The 16,306-nt window shown below is 39.1% G+C and overlaps 1 long non-coding RNA gene across 5 annotated transcripts in view; it reads left to right on the top strand.

Moving 5' to 3' along the window:
• Window positions 1–13,363: 13,363 nt before the first annotated feature.
• LOC107183826 overlaps window positions 13,364–16,306 on the top strand; it is a 3,922-nt gene continuing 979 nt past the window's right edge. The window contains exons 1-3 of one of the 5 annotated variants that reach the window (XR_001514627.1): window positions 13,364–13,506; window positions 14,619–14,705; window positions 15,290–15,626. This is a non-coding gene — a long non-coding RNA (uncharacterized LOC107183826). Of the gene's footprint in view, window positions 13,507–14,618; window positions 14,706–15,228; window positions 16,301–16,306 lie in introns of those variants that run through there. The other 4 variants (XR_001514629.1, XR_001514626.1, XR_001514628.1 and 1 more) reach the window with 4 other exon arrangements.

Genomic DNA, 16,306 nt, shown 5'->3' with positions numbered 1-16,306 from the left:
GCAACAGTTATGACTTATTTTACAGTTGAAGGTGTCAAGGTCCAGAAAAGTGGGCCATAAGGCAACTTTTCCCATTCTCAACTATTTAACTCCCTCACCTAATGGTCTTTGCATGGCCAGATACGAAGCTCTGCTCTTACTGGAGTCTCATGTCCATCCAACTTAACAGTTCTTTAAACTTTCCATGCCTTGAACTTCTCCATTTCAACCTAATCATAACATTGACCCAAGTAATATAAACTTCTTTCATCCTGATTTATGTTGTATCAGGGGCACTAGTCATTTATCCACTAAATGTTATGTAATATCTCCTACCATATGCCAAATACTAGGCTAAGCACTAGCTCATGCATCAATGAATAGAACAGTTTCCATTTATTTCACAGAGTTTCCAATCACAAAATACAGTGTTCAAAACCAGCAAGATGGCTAGAAATAAACATGTACAGTGACCAAACAATAACTTATCCCAAGTGATAGGAAGTACTATGAAGTAAATCAGTAGGGTGTTGAGTATGTGAGGGAAAAGCGGTAAGGAAAAGTACTTTAGCTAGGATTCCAACCATAGAGAGGTCATTCCATTAAGAGAATATTTTAAGCTAAGAACTAAAGGATGAGGAGTCAGCCAAGGTAAGTCCAAAGGCCAGAGATAAGAGTCAGATGTGTAAATAGTCTAGCTGACTAGGGTTGATAGCCATTTGGAGGCAGTGTAGTATGCAATAATAGCACTGGATGCAACCTTACGGATCCCCTTGCTTTTAGATCCATTCCTGTTAAGAGTTCTTTAAATGGAGCAGAAAGGAACTGGCATCTATTGAGTGTATACTATGTGCCAGGAGCAAGCTTGTCCCTTGCCCACTTTTTAAAAAAAATTTTCTTCAGTCTCAGGATTTTCATTTGTAAAACAAAGAATTGAGAATATTTGGTCCCTGAGGGCTCTTATAGCCTGAAAAGATAAACTAGTTCAATCTATGACCCCATTTTTGAGTTAAAAAGCTGAAGCTTTGGAAGATGAAGTGATTTTGTCTCAGGCTGTCCTATAGATAAGTACATCTCTCATCAACTTGAGGCCTAATCTACTAGGGTAGGACTGAAATAGTCTCATCTGAACTAAAAACTAAATGGATGTACCAGACTCTTAGCACTGCCTAGGAAGAAGTTGTGGATGGGGTACTCCATCTTGGATGGGGGAGGGGAAATCATCTTGTGAGCCTTTGACAGTATGGTTGTGCCATTCGATGCGAGCAGAGCTTTTCTTAGCAGCACACATATCCAGAAAGAACAGAAACTGCAGTGCAGTGTCTTGGGTGGATAAAACTCACCCTGATTGGGGCAGAGGCCTTGGAATGGGGTTAGCTATAAGGCCCCAAGTCTATGTGATTTCCTTAGAGGGAACCTGGGGCTTTATATACATTTCCATTTGCTTCTATTAACCTTATTTTCTCCCCTTCCTCCTTTTACTCTGTAACTCAAAGTGCTCATAGTGGCTACATCCAGTTATAACCCCAGGCTCAGGCTTATTCCAACACTTGTTCTAATATCTATCCCAACTTGAACTAGATAATAAGAGAAGGTAAAGGAGAAGAAGAGAAAGAAAAGAAAAACAAAGAAGAGCAGATAAGAGAGAGATGAGTAGAAGAAGGGAAGGTGAGGAGAGAAGAGTCGGGGTGGGGTGGGGGGGAGGAAAAGACAACATTCTTTTCCTGCCTCACCACTGAAGTAACTTCTGTCTTTTCCCATGAAATAGTATTTGACCTTGATAAGAACCAAGCACTGTAGTTACCAAGTTCCTCAAATCAATAATGTCAACAGAAATAAAAGGTATCTGCAAATCCACGGAATCTTTCAGAGCTCCTCAAGCCCATTCATTATTTCTACCAGAAGAGAAGGCAGAGCTCTTTGTGCATAGTAGTAGGGGTAAAGTGAGACCTCCCTGCTCCTTTCTCTCCACTTAAAGTAAAAGGTTCCTCTGAGGTTTCACCCGCCCCCCAAATTATCATATAACTGATTAGCCACCTGGAAAAGTCCTTAAAGGGACAATAACTCACACTAATCATAGTTGGAAAGAACAAGCCCTCACAGAAATCATAAATCTAATTAAGGTGGAATCTCAAGTGGTCTGACTGAATGTTAAAGAAGTTACAGAAGCCTCAGCAACAGGATTAATTTATCTGCAAAAATGATGCAGAAGGGTGGGTGGGTGTTCTTCATGACAATGCGGGGAAAAGAGCACCAAAAGCTGAATGTGGTCATTCACTTACTCTGTGTCTAGGGTACACAGACAAAAAATAGGTGACCCTGAACCTCCTTTTCACTCCATCTTGGTTGAGGAAGTATGGGTAAGGGAAGAATTAATTAAGCTCATCTAATCTCTTTTGTTCTTTCTGTGTGCTCATCAAGCAACTTTATGATTAATTTGGCTCTCAGAATAGATTTTTCTGAGTTAGAAATTGTTGTTCAGCCAACATGAACATTTCCAGCTGTTTGGGGGTTATATTTTCTCTGGAATTAGACAAAAACAAATGAAATAAAACAAAACCCTCTAATTATATCTGTTTCCTGTGAATTCATGGAATATGATCAGGTAGACTTCAAGTGTCTTGTCAAAAATGGATGTGTCCCAGGGTGAGAGATCTCTGCTTAAAAAGTAAGCACATATCTTTAAAAGGTATTTCTGTCTCACTATGTAAAGTTATAGAGCCAATCTCATTATTTTACAGATGGGGACACTGAAGCCCAAAGAGGGTCAGTGGCAAAGCCAGGATTTAGGACCTTACCTTTTGTCCTACAACATTCTGTGTCTGCATTCTGCAATCTGCCTATTACCTCCTAATTCATGATAAGGAGTTCTGTAAACTCTCAGAAACATAGTTATTAGATCAGTTGAACTTAGTTACTTTTCCAGTAACTGCCCAAGGGACTGAGGTTTATTCACAGCTTTGCCTTTTGACATAATATGACATATTTTTTCCTTCCAGCACCCTCACCCTTTTCTCCTCTCTGATTTTCATTGCCTCACCCTCCTTACCTAAAGTGATAGTAAGGTAAACTTGATTGAAACTGTGTTTCTTTTTTACTTTTATCTGTGTATTTCCATGGGAAGGAAGTAGAGGTTTTGAAAATAACGCAGTTGCTGTGCCATTTTATCTTCACCTCTAGCCAGATGCCGATTCTAGCTCTTTCTCTAAGACCCTACTGCATGTTAGGTATGAAGCTTAAGAAAATAGAGACTCTGCCATGTGAAAAGATTTGGACTGGGGTAAGACTGGAGTTAATGACTGAACATGTATGGAAATAATCTTTCAATAGGTATTTTAATTTGATTTAGCAAGAATTTGCAGAAAGACTGTTTCATGCTAGAACTTTTCTTAGGCTGTAGCAGTCCAAAAGCAAGTAAATCAAAGCCCCTGCCTGATATAACTCACTTTCTAGTCATATAAACAGATATAACCTAAATGCAATGTGATCAGGCCATAATTTAGGTACACAAACGTACAGGACACTTCGTACAGGAGAGGTTTCGCCGAGGAGGTGATAACTGAGCTGGGCCTGAAGAACAAACACAAGATCTTCTGGCAGGATAGATGTGATGGGACTAATAAAATTTTCAGGTCCACATAGAGGCACATGGAAAGATCAGAAGTGTAATAGAATATAGCATATGTTGTAGCTGTAATATAATATGTAATGTAATATAATATGAAGATGTAGGCTATGGACAGGTTGTAAAGGGTACTGGCTATTTTGCTGTGAAGCTGACTTTTTGCTTTGTGAAATGGAGAACCAATGATCCATTTTTAGTAGTGGAGTAACACCATCAGAGCTGTGTTGTTAAAAGATCTTCCTGACAATAAATACCAACGTTTAAAGATAAAGATATTATTGACTGAAAATTAAACATTATGTTCATTTAAAAATTATTTTAATCATTAGGAATAAGATTATTGACTCCCTAAATAAAGGCATTCTGGGAGCTGACCTAGTTACTCTTCACTCATTTAGCTAACATGTTCTAAACAATAACTTACTCTGTGTCAAAAACTGGAGATACAGAAATTAATTTAGACAAGGACCCTTGTCCTCGAGGCAATTACAGGTTATAAAAAAGCAAATGCAGGGACATAAAATATCATGTTATAAGGTAGTAAATGTTTGAATCAGTATTAATATTAGAAACATTAATTACTATAGTAATAATCATATTAATAAACATATATAATGTGGTCAAAGGCGACTAATCTTCCTCTCTTGGATTACCTCCATGGAAATATGGATTATCTCTAGGATGATGAGCAGGTTTATTTGAGGTGTAGGGTCAAGGATGTGAAGACTTAGACATTTAGGGGTATATGTTCAGTATTCCATTGAATCTACTGATCTGGAGATGTGAGATAGAGACTGAACAAGCATGCAGATATATGCACATACACACAAAGAAAAATAGCTCTGGAAAACAATAACATGTAATAAGAAGCAGAAAAAGAAAGAGGAGCTTATAGAGAACACCAAGGAGAGTGATCAGGAAGATGGGTGAATCAGAGGACTGTAGACAAACAAATTCAACAATTTTCACTGATCAATACTTTAGATCAGGTGCTGTTTTAGACAGTAAGGAAACAAATGACAAAGATGATCCCTGCTATGAGCTAGGATGGTCTGGCAGAGAGTTGATCTTTATATCTCATGTGAACCATGCTTGTTTGGCTTTTCATGATAGAATTTAGCCTGAAGAGTGAAGGGTGTCCTCTAAACCAGGGTTTTAAGAAACAAAGAATTGCTGACAGTCATCTTTGGCAGACCTTGAGGGAGATGAAGCTAGTAGAGAGGCTTTGTCTTTGTTGATTAGGAGTTCATGGTAATTTGGTGGCACCAGATAGCAGGGCCAGTGAAGAAATTGAGATAGAGAACAAATAAAATGCTAAGTTATAGTGGATTAGGAGGTTAAACAGTGCAGTGATCTTTAGAAACTACTTTTTCAATAGGATGTATTGAGTGGGCATTGGAAAGATATTTGGTTGTGACTTGACTATGCCTGCAAGCTGAGATATCAACAGATGAAGGAATAAATAGGATGACATCTAAGAAGAGGCCATTGGATCAATGGACTTTGTGAGAGCAGAGCCAGTGGATTAATAGAAGCAGGAGAGATGGGAATGGCCTTAGCCTCAGTTCTGAAACCCCTTTGCTTGGTGTAGGGGTCAAAGTGGGAGGTTCAAAATATGTACTAGATGTTGGAGGCTACAGATTACAACTCAAGGAAGAATGCTTGGAGGATAAGTAGGATAAGGGGAGAGGAAGTTGACTTAAACCACAACAGGCATGGGTAAGATTAGATGAAAGGATCAACTTCCTGCCAGAGGAGCATAACTCATGGTAAGAGAAGTGAGAGAATCTCTATATTTGCAATTCCCTCAAAATTACAACCAAGTATATCTTTGCTTTGGAATAAAAACCGGTATGGTCCAGCCTGGATGCAGTGGAAAGTACTAAAATGACTCTTCCTAGTGGCATGTACAGAAGAAAGCAGGAAAGTTGGTTTGTACTATATGCTTACTGAGTGACTTGAAGTAAGTCATTTGAGCCTTCTGAACTTCATTTTTTTTCATCTTTTGAAAGTGGAGAACAACTTCCACCTCCTAGAATGGTTGTGAAGATTACATGAGATGATGTGCTAAAGCATTCAGCACAATGCCTGTGACATAGTAGCCATTAGTCAACTCTTGGCTCTTTTTTCCCAGTTCAATTTTTTTAGTTCTATCAACACAGTGTGCAGAGATCTCTAGATGCACCTCTTTCTTTACCCTGCTGATTCTTAATAGATAATAAGATGGGAAAACTTGTGGATTCTGGGAATTCATGCCACAGTATCCAAGAGCTGACCATCTCCTGGAGAAAGTCGAGCTGACCAGAGAGACTTGCAACGTACCCCTTCTACTACCTGCATTTCCAAGCATTGAGGCAAGCTAGGGAGCTTCCTGGATGTCTGATAACATCAGTAGGTCATAGAAGTGGGCCTAATATGTAGTTAGAGAATTCTCATGTTTTGAAACACATTTTTGCTCTCATACCTTATTAGGGGAACAACTAATAAATGTCTGAATCTAAGCTCTGCTACTTACTAAATATATGACTTTGAAGGGAATTAATACCTTTGAGCTTCAGTGTCCTCATTTGTGAAATAAGACTAATTCTTATTCTACAGGGTGTTGAGAGGAATAAGTGATATAATAGACCTGAGAGTATGTGGTACATAACAAGCACTCAACAAAGCTTTTTTATTTCCTTCTATTTTCCACTTCTCATGTTGCCAGAACTGAGTAGAGGAATAGAGGAGCAGAAATTCTTCTTGTGCCAATATGTAGCAATTTTTTTTAAAAAAACTTTTTACCTTGTATTAGGTAAAATACAGGAGCTTTGAAGTATTCCACTTTCCTGAAATTTCATAAGATACTTATTTATTAGCTTAATTTTGAGATGGGGAAATAGTGAGAAATATTAGTAATTTACTCAAGGCCCCATGGCTAGAAAGTGGCAAACTGAAATTCAAATCCAAGTTTTTTAATTTCATGCTGTGCTTTTGTCACTATAGCACAGGCCTCATGTGACAACCACCAATACCTGTCATCAGTCAAGAATCCACTATAAGCATCTTTGATATTTTTCACTTATTCTAGTCATAACACTCTTGAACAGTAAGAAACATTTGGCCATCTACATCATAAAATCTGTTTGGAGGTTAAAAAAGTTGAGATTAGAAATTCTGCACTACGTATTGCCACACAAATTGTGATGTTGACAATTTTTAGATGAGCCTGTGGAAACCGACACATGCAAATATAGGACAGAAACATTAAGCAGGTGTCCTGGTGACTAACCCCAGAGAGAAGTATGTAGGAATCAATTGCCTCCTAAATCAATGCTAAACAAAGTTCTAGCATCCTAGTTCTAGATGTTTAGTTGTGGTATAAGCTCAAGGGTTTGGCCTAAATTATATTTTGTCCCCACAATATGCACCATCCTTGCCCTTGCTTTAGTCAGAGAAAATAATAGGAAGATGAAAATGGTCTGCTATGCCAAATCAATGATTCCAGGGACACCCTTTCCAGCCTGAATTAGAGAATATGTATTTTAAAGAAAGGCAGTTTTGTTTCTTCCAAATATAGGCAATGAGCTATCATAAGTTGGTTCCTCCTTCCTGCCTTTCCTTTACATTCAAAACTGTTGCCTAGGGGATTAGGTGGACTATTGTAGGAAATAGATAACAATGATTGGTTAGGGTGACTTCAGTTATTTTTGTCATAGATGAAAGGGTCTGAAAGACTTTGACTGGGAATAAAGTATAGGGAGTGAAGAGTGGAACCAGTTTGTTTTTCTTAGTCTTTAATAACTCTCTGGAACTCCTACCTTATTTGCATTGTTTACTAGAAGAAGCTAAGCAAAAGTTCACTTCAGCTTAGCCTATCTAATGGCAATGAATTGGAAATTAATTGAGGTTTTTCTGGATATAACTGCCCTTGTAGACTGAGATAATTGACTTGAATTTGGTATATTTTTAGCTAGAGCAATATTATATATTTTTGTAGATTGATTCATAAGCACTACCCTTCAAAAATTGTTCCATGACATTTGACTCCTGCCTCTGCCATTTACTAGCTGTTTAACTTCAGGCAAATGACATGACTTCCTTGAACATCAGCTCCTCATTTGTCAAATGGGACTAATTATAGTATCTCCCTCATAAAGTTATCATGAAGATATTATATAAACTAATACATGTAAAGAGCTTGAAACAATGCCTGACACTTAGTAAGTTCATAGTATGTGTTTATTATTATCATTATAGTACAAAATGAATCTTTTGGCAGGTCCAAGGTCTTTATCTGGTTTCATTAATAACACATTTGGTGTGCTTGACTATCTATAGATATCAAAGATATGCTTAGGCTTATAATTACCCTGTTGCATCAGTGGTCTCTCCATTCACACAAATTCATTATGTTCTTTCCTACCTCTGTACTTTTATTCATATTCATCCTTCTGCCTGGAATGCCATTCTCTGATCTTAATATCCTTCAAGGGTCTTTTAAAATGTTACCACTTCTGTGAAGTTTCTAGTCCAAACAGTTGGAATTAACTTTTCTTTCCATAGCTTAGACTCCAAAATTCTTTATCTTAGAGATGGAAGGGCACTGCATCATTGTACTTTCTCTGGCTTCTCATGTCTTATTAGATAAGTATCAAACCCTCAGTATAGCATTAAAGGCCTCCCTCAGTTAAGCCCTAATCTTTACCTCTCCTACTATTCTTTCCTTAGCTCAGTCTATTACAGGCCACACTAACCTCCTTATCTTCCTGGACTAGGCCTCATTCCTTCTCATCTTGAAGCCTGACACCTGCTGTTTCTTCTGCCTGGAATGGCTTTTCACCAATTATTTGCTTGGTTCACTCCTTCTCATTCTTTACTATCACTTCAAATGTTACTTCCTCTGAGATATTTTCTTGACCATATTTAGGCCTGGTAGATTAGGTTCCCTTGTTAAGTGTTCTCCCAGGTCTATGTGCTTCCACATTTTTTTTTGTCATATTTACCTGGAATTAATACCTATTTCCCACCATATTGTAAGTGTTAAGAAGGCAGGCATCTTATGTGTCTTGTTCATCTCAGTATCCTGAATGCTTCCTACCATGCTTAATACTTAGAAAACACTTAACATGTAATTGTTGAGCAAATAAATCTAGTCCAGCCTCACTGTAGAGATGGAAATATGGAGTCCCTGACTGGCTTATTTAATTTAGCAAGTATCACATGATCTCACTCACATGGAATCTAGTGAACAAAATAAACTGATGAACAAAATAGATGCAGAGGCATGGAAGCATGGAACAGACTGACAGATCTCAGAGGAAAGGTAGGGGGGACATGAAGAGATTAACCAAAGAACTTATATGCATATATATGTATAACCCATGGACATAGACAATGGTGTGGTGAAGGCCTGGGGAGGGGGGCAGGTGCAGGGTGGAGGGAGTCAATGGGAGAAATAAAGGGAGACATCTGTAATACTTTCAAAAGTAGAGATAAATTTTAAAAAAGAAATATGGAGTTTCATAGAGGTAAAGGGATTTATTCAAAGTCACACAGAGAATCAGCGACAGAGAAAAGACTATAGCCCAGGTCTCCTGACTTTGATACAGTGCTCTTTTCCATACGTGCAGTTCCACTATAGTACTTATTTCTTGTACATACAAATGTATTAGTCTGGCTCCTGGACTAGGCTATAAATTCCTTGAGGGAAGAGATCACATTTTTTTATCCTCACCTGAGTGTATGTTTTTACTGATGTTAGAGAGATGAGAGAGAAACATTGATCAGTTGCTTCCCATAACCACCCTGACTTGGGATCGAACCTGCAACCTAGGTATGTATTCTGACCAGGAATTGAACTTGAAAACTTTTGATGTATGGGATGACACTCCAACAAACTTAGTCACCTGGCCAGGGTAAGGATCACATCTTATACCTGTGCTGTTTGATATGGTTGCTATTAGCTACATGTGGCAATTGAACACTGGAAACATGGCTAATCCAAATATTGGTTTACTGTAAGTATAAAATACACACCATACTTCAAAGCATGTAAAATATCTCATTAAAAATGTTTACATTGCTAAGAGGTTAAGATAACATTTTAGATGCATTGTGTTAAATAAAATATATTCTCAAAGTTACTTTCACCTATTTGTTTTTCTTTTTTCTTTTTTTTTTTTTTGATCTATCCATCTCTTTTTATTCACATAGGTTGACCATTGTTTTTGAACCAAATTCCAACTGAATTCAAAGGGAGAAGAGGGAAAATAAGGAAAGCTTTTGAGCATTCTTCCAAAAGAATTGAGAGATGACCAGAAATTCTATATATTTTGTTTTTCAAAAATTTAATGTGGCTGTATTACATTTCTATTAGATGTATATTACTGTTCTGTTATATATCTATTTTCCCCATTGGTGCCAAGCATAAAGCTTTGTAGACAGTAGGTACTCAACACACTCTTGTTGAATCTCTTGTTGAATCAAGTTGAGCTGTAGCTGGTAGGTTAATAGCTGCTAACTACCTTGGGGATATCACTGGGTTTGTGGGGAACCTCACAGTGAACCCTTTGTCTCCAGGCCCAGATGTACATGAAGTTCTTCAACCCGGGCCTGGGAGTGCCTATATATTGCATCAGCCTTTGGGTTTCCTTTTAGAGGAAGCCCCAGTGCAATCATATGAACAGCAATAACCAGAGTTGAGGTGGAGTATGTGGACACCAGCCTCTTGCACAGGAAGTGGTCTCAGCTTTGCAATTGTCCCTGGGGCCTTTTCTTTACCAACTTCTAAAAGGAGGTGGGGATAGGTAAGCAAGAAGATGAACTATGAGTTGCAGGGGGGCCTTCTAATTTCCTTCACAGAGGTGAGGTAAGCTAAGGAATATGGGGACCTTGGGCTAAGGAGTTCTTCATTTGCTTATGCACTGACACATTCATTTATTCAACTCAGAGTCCAGAGCAACTACTTTTTCCTGGCCCTGTGAAAAAAGAAAGGGAACAGGCACAGCCCCTACTTTGGGAAGTTTTTGTTCTCCTGTGAGAAACAGACACATAAGTTTGCAGAATTGAAATATTTTTAGTACTCAAAGTGGGCAAAACAAGGAGTAACTAATTTTGCTGAGAGAGGGATAGTCAGAGAAGGCTTTCCAGAGACAGTGAACATTGTTATTTTCTCTCTCCATTTTTTTAAGATCTAGCTAAAATCCACTTTTCTAAGAACTTTTCTAAATACCATCACCTTTCTGCCCTCTACCCTGGAAGAGTCACACTTTCCTTACCCACATTTTTATAGCACTTATACCTGTGTCAAATAACTTTCCTCATACTGTAGAAAGTCATAGTTCCTTGGGTGCATACTTGTGTCTCTCTCCCCTCCAGCCCAAGGATCCCTCAACGTGATGTGATGGCTAAGGCTCAGACAGGCTGTGCATAATTTTTAAAGGGAATTTAGTGAGTTACAGAACTGGGTCTAAAAACCACAGACTATAACCTAGGTCCTAAGACACAGGGTCTCTGACTCAAAATTTAGCATTCTTTTCATCCTAGCAATAAGTTAATAAATGAATGTATTTACAGTACGGGATCTCAGCATTACTTTCCTGAGCCCCCCATCCAATTTTTTTTTCTCACTCATCCCCCATTATAAGCATAGCCAATTCAGAGAACATCCAAAATGGGAGGACTTTTTGTATTTTGGATGGACAACAGACCTGAAAAAAAGTACCTTGTGCTATTGCTGCACACATGGCCCTTCCTAGCATGCTTTGTGTTTTAAGGTAAAGAAGAACTCCAAGGAACTCAATGCTCTTTGCACTAATTCAGGTCTTCTGCATAGGTGGCATGATTTGTAGGTCCTCCATGCTCCTAATGCGCTCTTTTTTTATGGTCCTACTATGGGGTCCAAAGTGGCCACTGTTAATTACTACTTTAGATGAAGACAATGTCTTCAGAGGTGTCTATTAAAAACACACACAGTAAAATACCTTAATTGATAGATGAGAAAATAAGAAAAAGTATGTAGATAAACTTAATCACTATGTTGTATGTAAGGAGAAGAGGTCCTTCCCTAAGAAAGTGCCCACAGGGCAATCCTGCTTCCACCCCAAGCTTTAGTCAGAAATCAAAAGGAAAAGGAACTGAATCTTTCTAGATGCAAGATCTGTGGAAACAGGTCATGAGGACTAAGCCACTACATTATTCTGAAAGAAAGAAGTTACTGCCAAGTAGTGTGAGTACAAGTAAATCCATATCCTAGGCTGTCCTTAGAGTCTCTAGGCCCTCACAGGAAAGCTCACTATGAGGGGTGGCAATGATGGAGCACTTTATAAAGAAACCAGGGAATGTTTGAGTTGAAGAGGTCACCAAGATCATCTAGTCCAACTTTTGATGGTTAAATGGAAAACCATGGCTAAGAGAGGGAACACAGTTAGCAGATCAGGAGCTCTGGCACAGAACTCCTGGTTCATGGAATACGGTCTTTTCTCTTGAACCTGGATTTATAAGACTATATGTAGCTTGGACAGATTATTCATTGGGGCTTAAGTATTTCTCTGGATCCTACTTTTGCTATATAGACTAATGACTGGGACTTGGGCACTGCAATAATTGAAGGTGATCCCAAATATATCCTGAAAGCATTGCAGTAATTGCCTTTCCCATCTGCCATGCCTTCAGGATTCATGACATAGAGCACTGCATAATGAGAATCAAGCACCTTCCTTACCATGAATGGGGACTGCCAAAATATTGCAAAATAAGATGCTAGGAAGCAATTTGCTTCCTTATCATATCTTTCATGTCTCCTATAAAGTCTGACAAGGGTTTGGCACCATCTTTTCCTTCTTAAAATTAACTACTTTTCTCCCCTCTCCTTATAGTCAATGTGGAGGAGTAGAAAAAGCCAAATATTTGGAGCCAGAAAGACCTGCATGTGGATCTCTTTTTCTACATTATTTCATAGTTTTTTATTCTTAAGGACATCTCTTTACTTCTATGTGCCTCAGCTTCCTCACCTATAAATAAGGATAATGAAAATATCATATTACAGGATTGTTGATTAAATGGGATAACAAATGGAAAGCACATACAAAGTTATTTAATACATATAAATTTCTTTATTTCCTTTTGCAAGGCTCTTGGATGCCAGAATGTGGCCTGTGGTCAGAGCTGTGCCAGTAGGGCCAGTTTCATAAGCATGAGAGTTATAAAGTTTCATAGGGCCCCATGCTTAAAAAGACCCCACATTTGGATTAATATTCTGCTGTTGCCATTTTGAAATACCTTATTTTTACAAGAAGCCCGTATTTTCATTTTGGACTGGACTTTGTCAATTATGCAGCTGTGCCAGGGGAGTATCTTTGCCAGGGGAAGTAAAAAGGGTATTTTGGGTTTAGGAGGCATTCTGAGAGTGAAAGAATACACAATTTGGAGTTAATAGAAATGGATTCAAATTCCAGTTATGCCACTAATTCTCTTTTTGTTATCAGACATTTTCTCTCATCCTTCAGAGGCTCAATTTCTCAATTTCAGGATTTCCTCAGTAGCTCTGGAGAATCTCCTTGGCCCCTAGGCAGAGGTAGGGCAGCCAGGGGCTTTTTTCTCTGACTCTCTGCAGCTCCGAGAGCCAGTATCTTTTGGAGGTTGCCTGGGAGTGGGTGGGGGCATGGTGGTGGGGATTGTTGCTGCACTAGCAGACCCTTTCACAACAGCACTGTTTTGTCATTTTGCACCCAGATTTCCGTTGGCTAACCTCAGCCTTATCTTCCTCATTTCTGTTTCCTCTTGAAGACACCAAGGGCCCTTCAAAACACATGATGTTCCTGCTCACAGCATAAAGCCCAGTTCCCTTTGGCCTCTGCAGGTTGGCTCATCACCAGGGAACCTGTGCCTCCTCTGAGACTAAAGCACCACTCCAGTAACAGGTATAGTATTCATTTTTCCTCTTTGTTTGGATTCCCAAGCTAGAAGTGTGTTCATGGCTAGCAAAGATTGCTTAGACCTGCCCACCACATTCTCCTTGAACCTTCCTCAGGGATCTTGGGTTAAGGGTGGGGGAGAAGGTTACCATCAGCCTTTTATTCTGGAGCTTCTACTGTGAGAAGGGAGAATAATATTTCCTCCCCAAATATGCTATTTAGGAGATAAACACATGGAAGTGGAATGTTTTCTGGAATCAGGAGTCAATATATTTGAGTAACAGTCCTGGTTGTGCCATTTACCCATTGTGTAGTTTTAAGCAAGTCCTTTCTACATTATATGACTCACTTTTTTGCTTATTCTGCAAAGAAGAGGAGCGGGGGAGGATGAGGTAGATTTTGTCTGGAGACATTTTTAGTTTTTATATCCTGTATTTTGATGGTTGTAAGCCCTCTGTTGAGAAAGGTCATGAAAGTAATGCTGAGTAAATATCTCTGGGTGAGGCTGAACAGGGTGTTGAACTGTGTCTGAAAGAAATCCAGACTGCTCCTAGTATGAGAAGGCCCAGCTGAGTCAGTTTCATGGCAGGTCCTGCTGCTTGTAGTGTTAGCCCTTCCAGAGTAGAGCAGAGGACAAATGATGACATTTTATACAGCATGACGGATCATGAGAAGACCTTTGGAATTTCTCAATATTGCTTCATGTAAATCTCCACCTCTTCTCCCTATGAGTCTGGCCAGCCTTTCTCAACTGAACCTGCTTTTCTTGTATACACTCTATTGGAAAGGCATGCATTAGAACATCAAGAGTGGAAATAATACTAATTTCAGTTCAGCCACCAACCCTTTCCATTCATATGGGGGCAATATGGTTTTTAAGGCTCTTTAACTTCTAGTGTACTATGAAGGAATCTTTACCACCCTTATATCTTTTTTCCTTTTTTATGAACTCAGATAAGATGTTCAGGAGGCTGTGGACACCCCCAGTTTATCCAGGTCTTCTCACTGGGGCTGTAGCCACAGAGGGTGATGATAGATGAAATCACAAGTTGTGTCTTCTCTGCCACCCTGAATGCACATTTTATTAATCAGCTTCCTTGGCTGGCCTCCACACACAGGTCCAAGGACTGAGCCAACGTACTAGTGGACTAATTTTTGGGAGGCTCTGGAAAGCTCATTGAACACTTTCCTCACAAATCTACCAGGTAAGTCTTTTTATCCACATTTCTTGAGAAGAAATCTGAGGCCCAAAGAAAGACTTTCTCAATGCCATAATTGGCTAGTTGGTGCCCAAAGCAGCATTAGAATCCAAGATTGCCTGACTCTTTTCACTCTACCATACTCTTGACAATGATTTTTGTTTTGGCTAAAAGAGCCACATTTCTGGATGGCTTGGGATGGATTGGGTAGGTAGAGAGAAAAATGAAGGAGTGAGAAATACATTTTAAATTTTGAGGTTTGAAGTCACTCCAAGATCATAAATTAGAGGGACATATCACCCCCTTACCAACATACATTCAATTAAGAGTTAAGATAATAAAATAAAAAAAAACTTACTTTTTTCTACCTGAAAGACAAGTCATCTGCCTAGGCCTCATGGGGCAGTTTTCTACTGTGCCATTTTTCATGTCAATATTCATTATAGGCCAACTACTTTCTAACAGATAAACTGCCACTTCTGGGAAGGGGGTGAATTTGACACAAACATCTTGGAATGTTTAACAACAGGATTTAGGTGTTGCCAAGGGAATTCTTTCAGAAATTCCAGGCCTGACAATGATCCTGGCAGCTTCCTTGTTCCCCAGATGGCTATGGGTTGAAAGATTCCAATGTCTCACTGCCAAGACTGCTGCCTGTCTTTTGGCTTCCTTGATGATGTGTCTCCCTTTTCCCAGAGAGATAAGTACAGCAAAAAGGTAAGAGAACTGATGAGAAACGTTGGAAGGCACAATGGGTTAATATATGACACAACTCCGAACTGTGAGCAACTTATACGACCTTTAGCAACTTTATTCCTCAACATGAGCCTTCATTTCCTCATTTATAACATGAGTAGGTGAGACTAGATGCTATTTCTTTTATAGCCGCCATTCTTGAGTCCCGATGGTACAAGGACCCATTGTTAGGTAAGGCTGAGGTTATCAGAAATTTCTATTTCATTTGTCTTGACTCTGTTAAATCAATTGTCACTAGCCCTTGATTTCCTTCTGGCAGCACAAACACCATTGTCTTTGAGCATTTGTTGTGTATCAAATAATGAGCTAAGAACTTTATGTACATTATCTCATTTCATTCTCACTATAATTTATTAGGTTACTATATTTATACCTATTTTGGGGATGTGAAAAGCTGGAGCAAAAAGAGATGAAATGATTTATCCAAAAATTTCCAGCTAATTAATGGCAGAACCAGGATTTAAGCCCATGTTCAGCCTCAATTCTTAAGTTTATATCCACAATACTATAAAACATTATCTGGGAGATTTAGGAAGGAAAGGGTCCTGGTCCCTTCTTGAGGTTAGGAAGGCAAGATGTTAATGAAATTGTTCTCCCTATGCTACATAGAAGATCCCACTAAAGCTTGAGACCCTTAAAATGTCATAGCTATAAGACAGGCCTGAGGAATCCCCAGCTGAGCACTGAGGTCTCACCTGCAGTCTCAACTAGGAGTTCCCTACCTACCTGCAGTGATCCTCTTTTGATTAGGAGCCTTATGCCTATTTTGCTCACTTCCCTTATTATGGTGCTTTGTTTAGTCCATAGAGCCTGTGTAGTTTCCCTGGAGGCCACGGTGTGACTCTTTTCTC

Source organism: Myotis davidii, unplaced genomic scaffold, assembly GCF_000327345.1.
Source record: "Myotis davidii unplaced genomic scaffold, ASM32734v1 scaffold2383, whole genome shotgun sequence".
Lineage (NCBI taxonomy): Eukaryota > Metazoa > Chordata > Mammalia > Chiroptera > Vespertilionidae > Myotis > Myotis davidii.
Note: the sequence above shows the minus strand (reverse complement) of the source record. Positions and strands in the feature narration are given on the sequence as shown.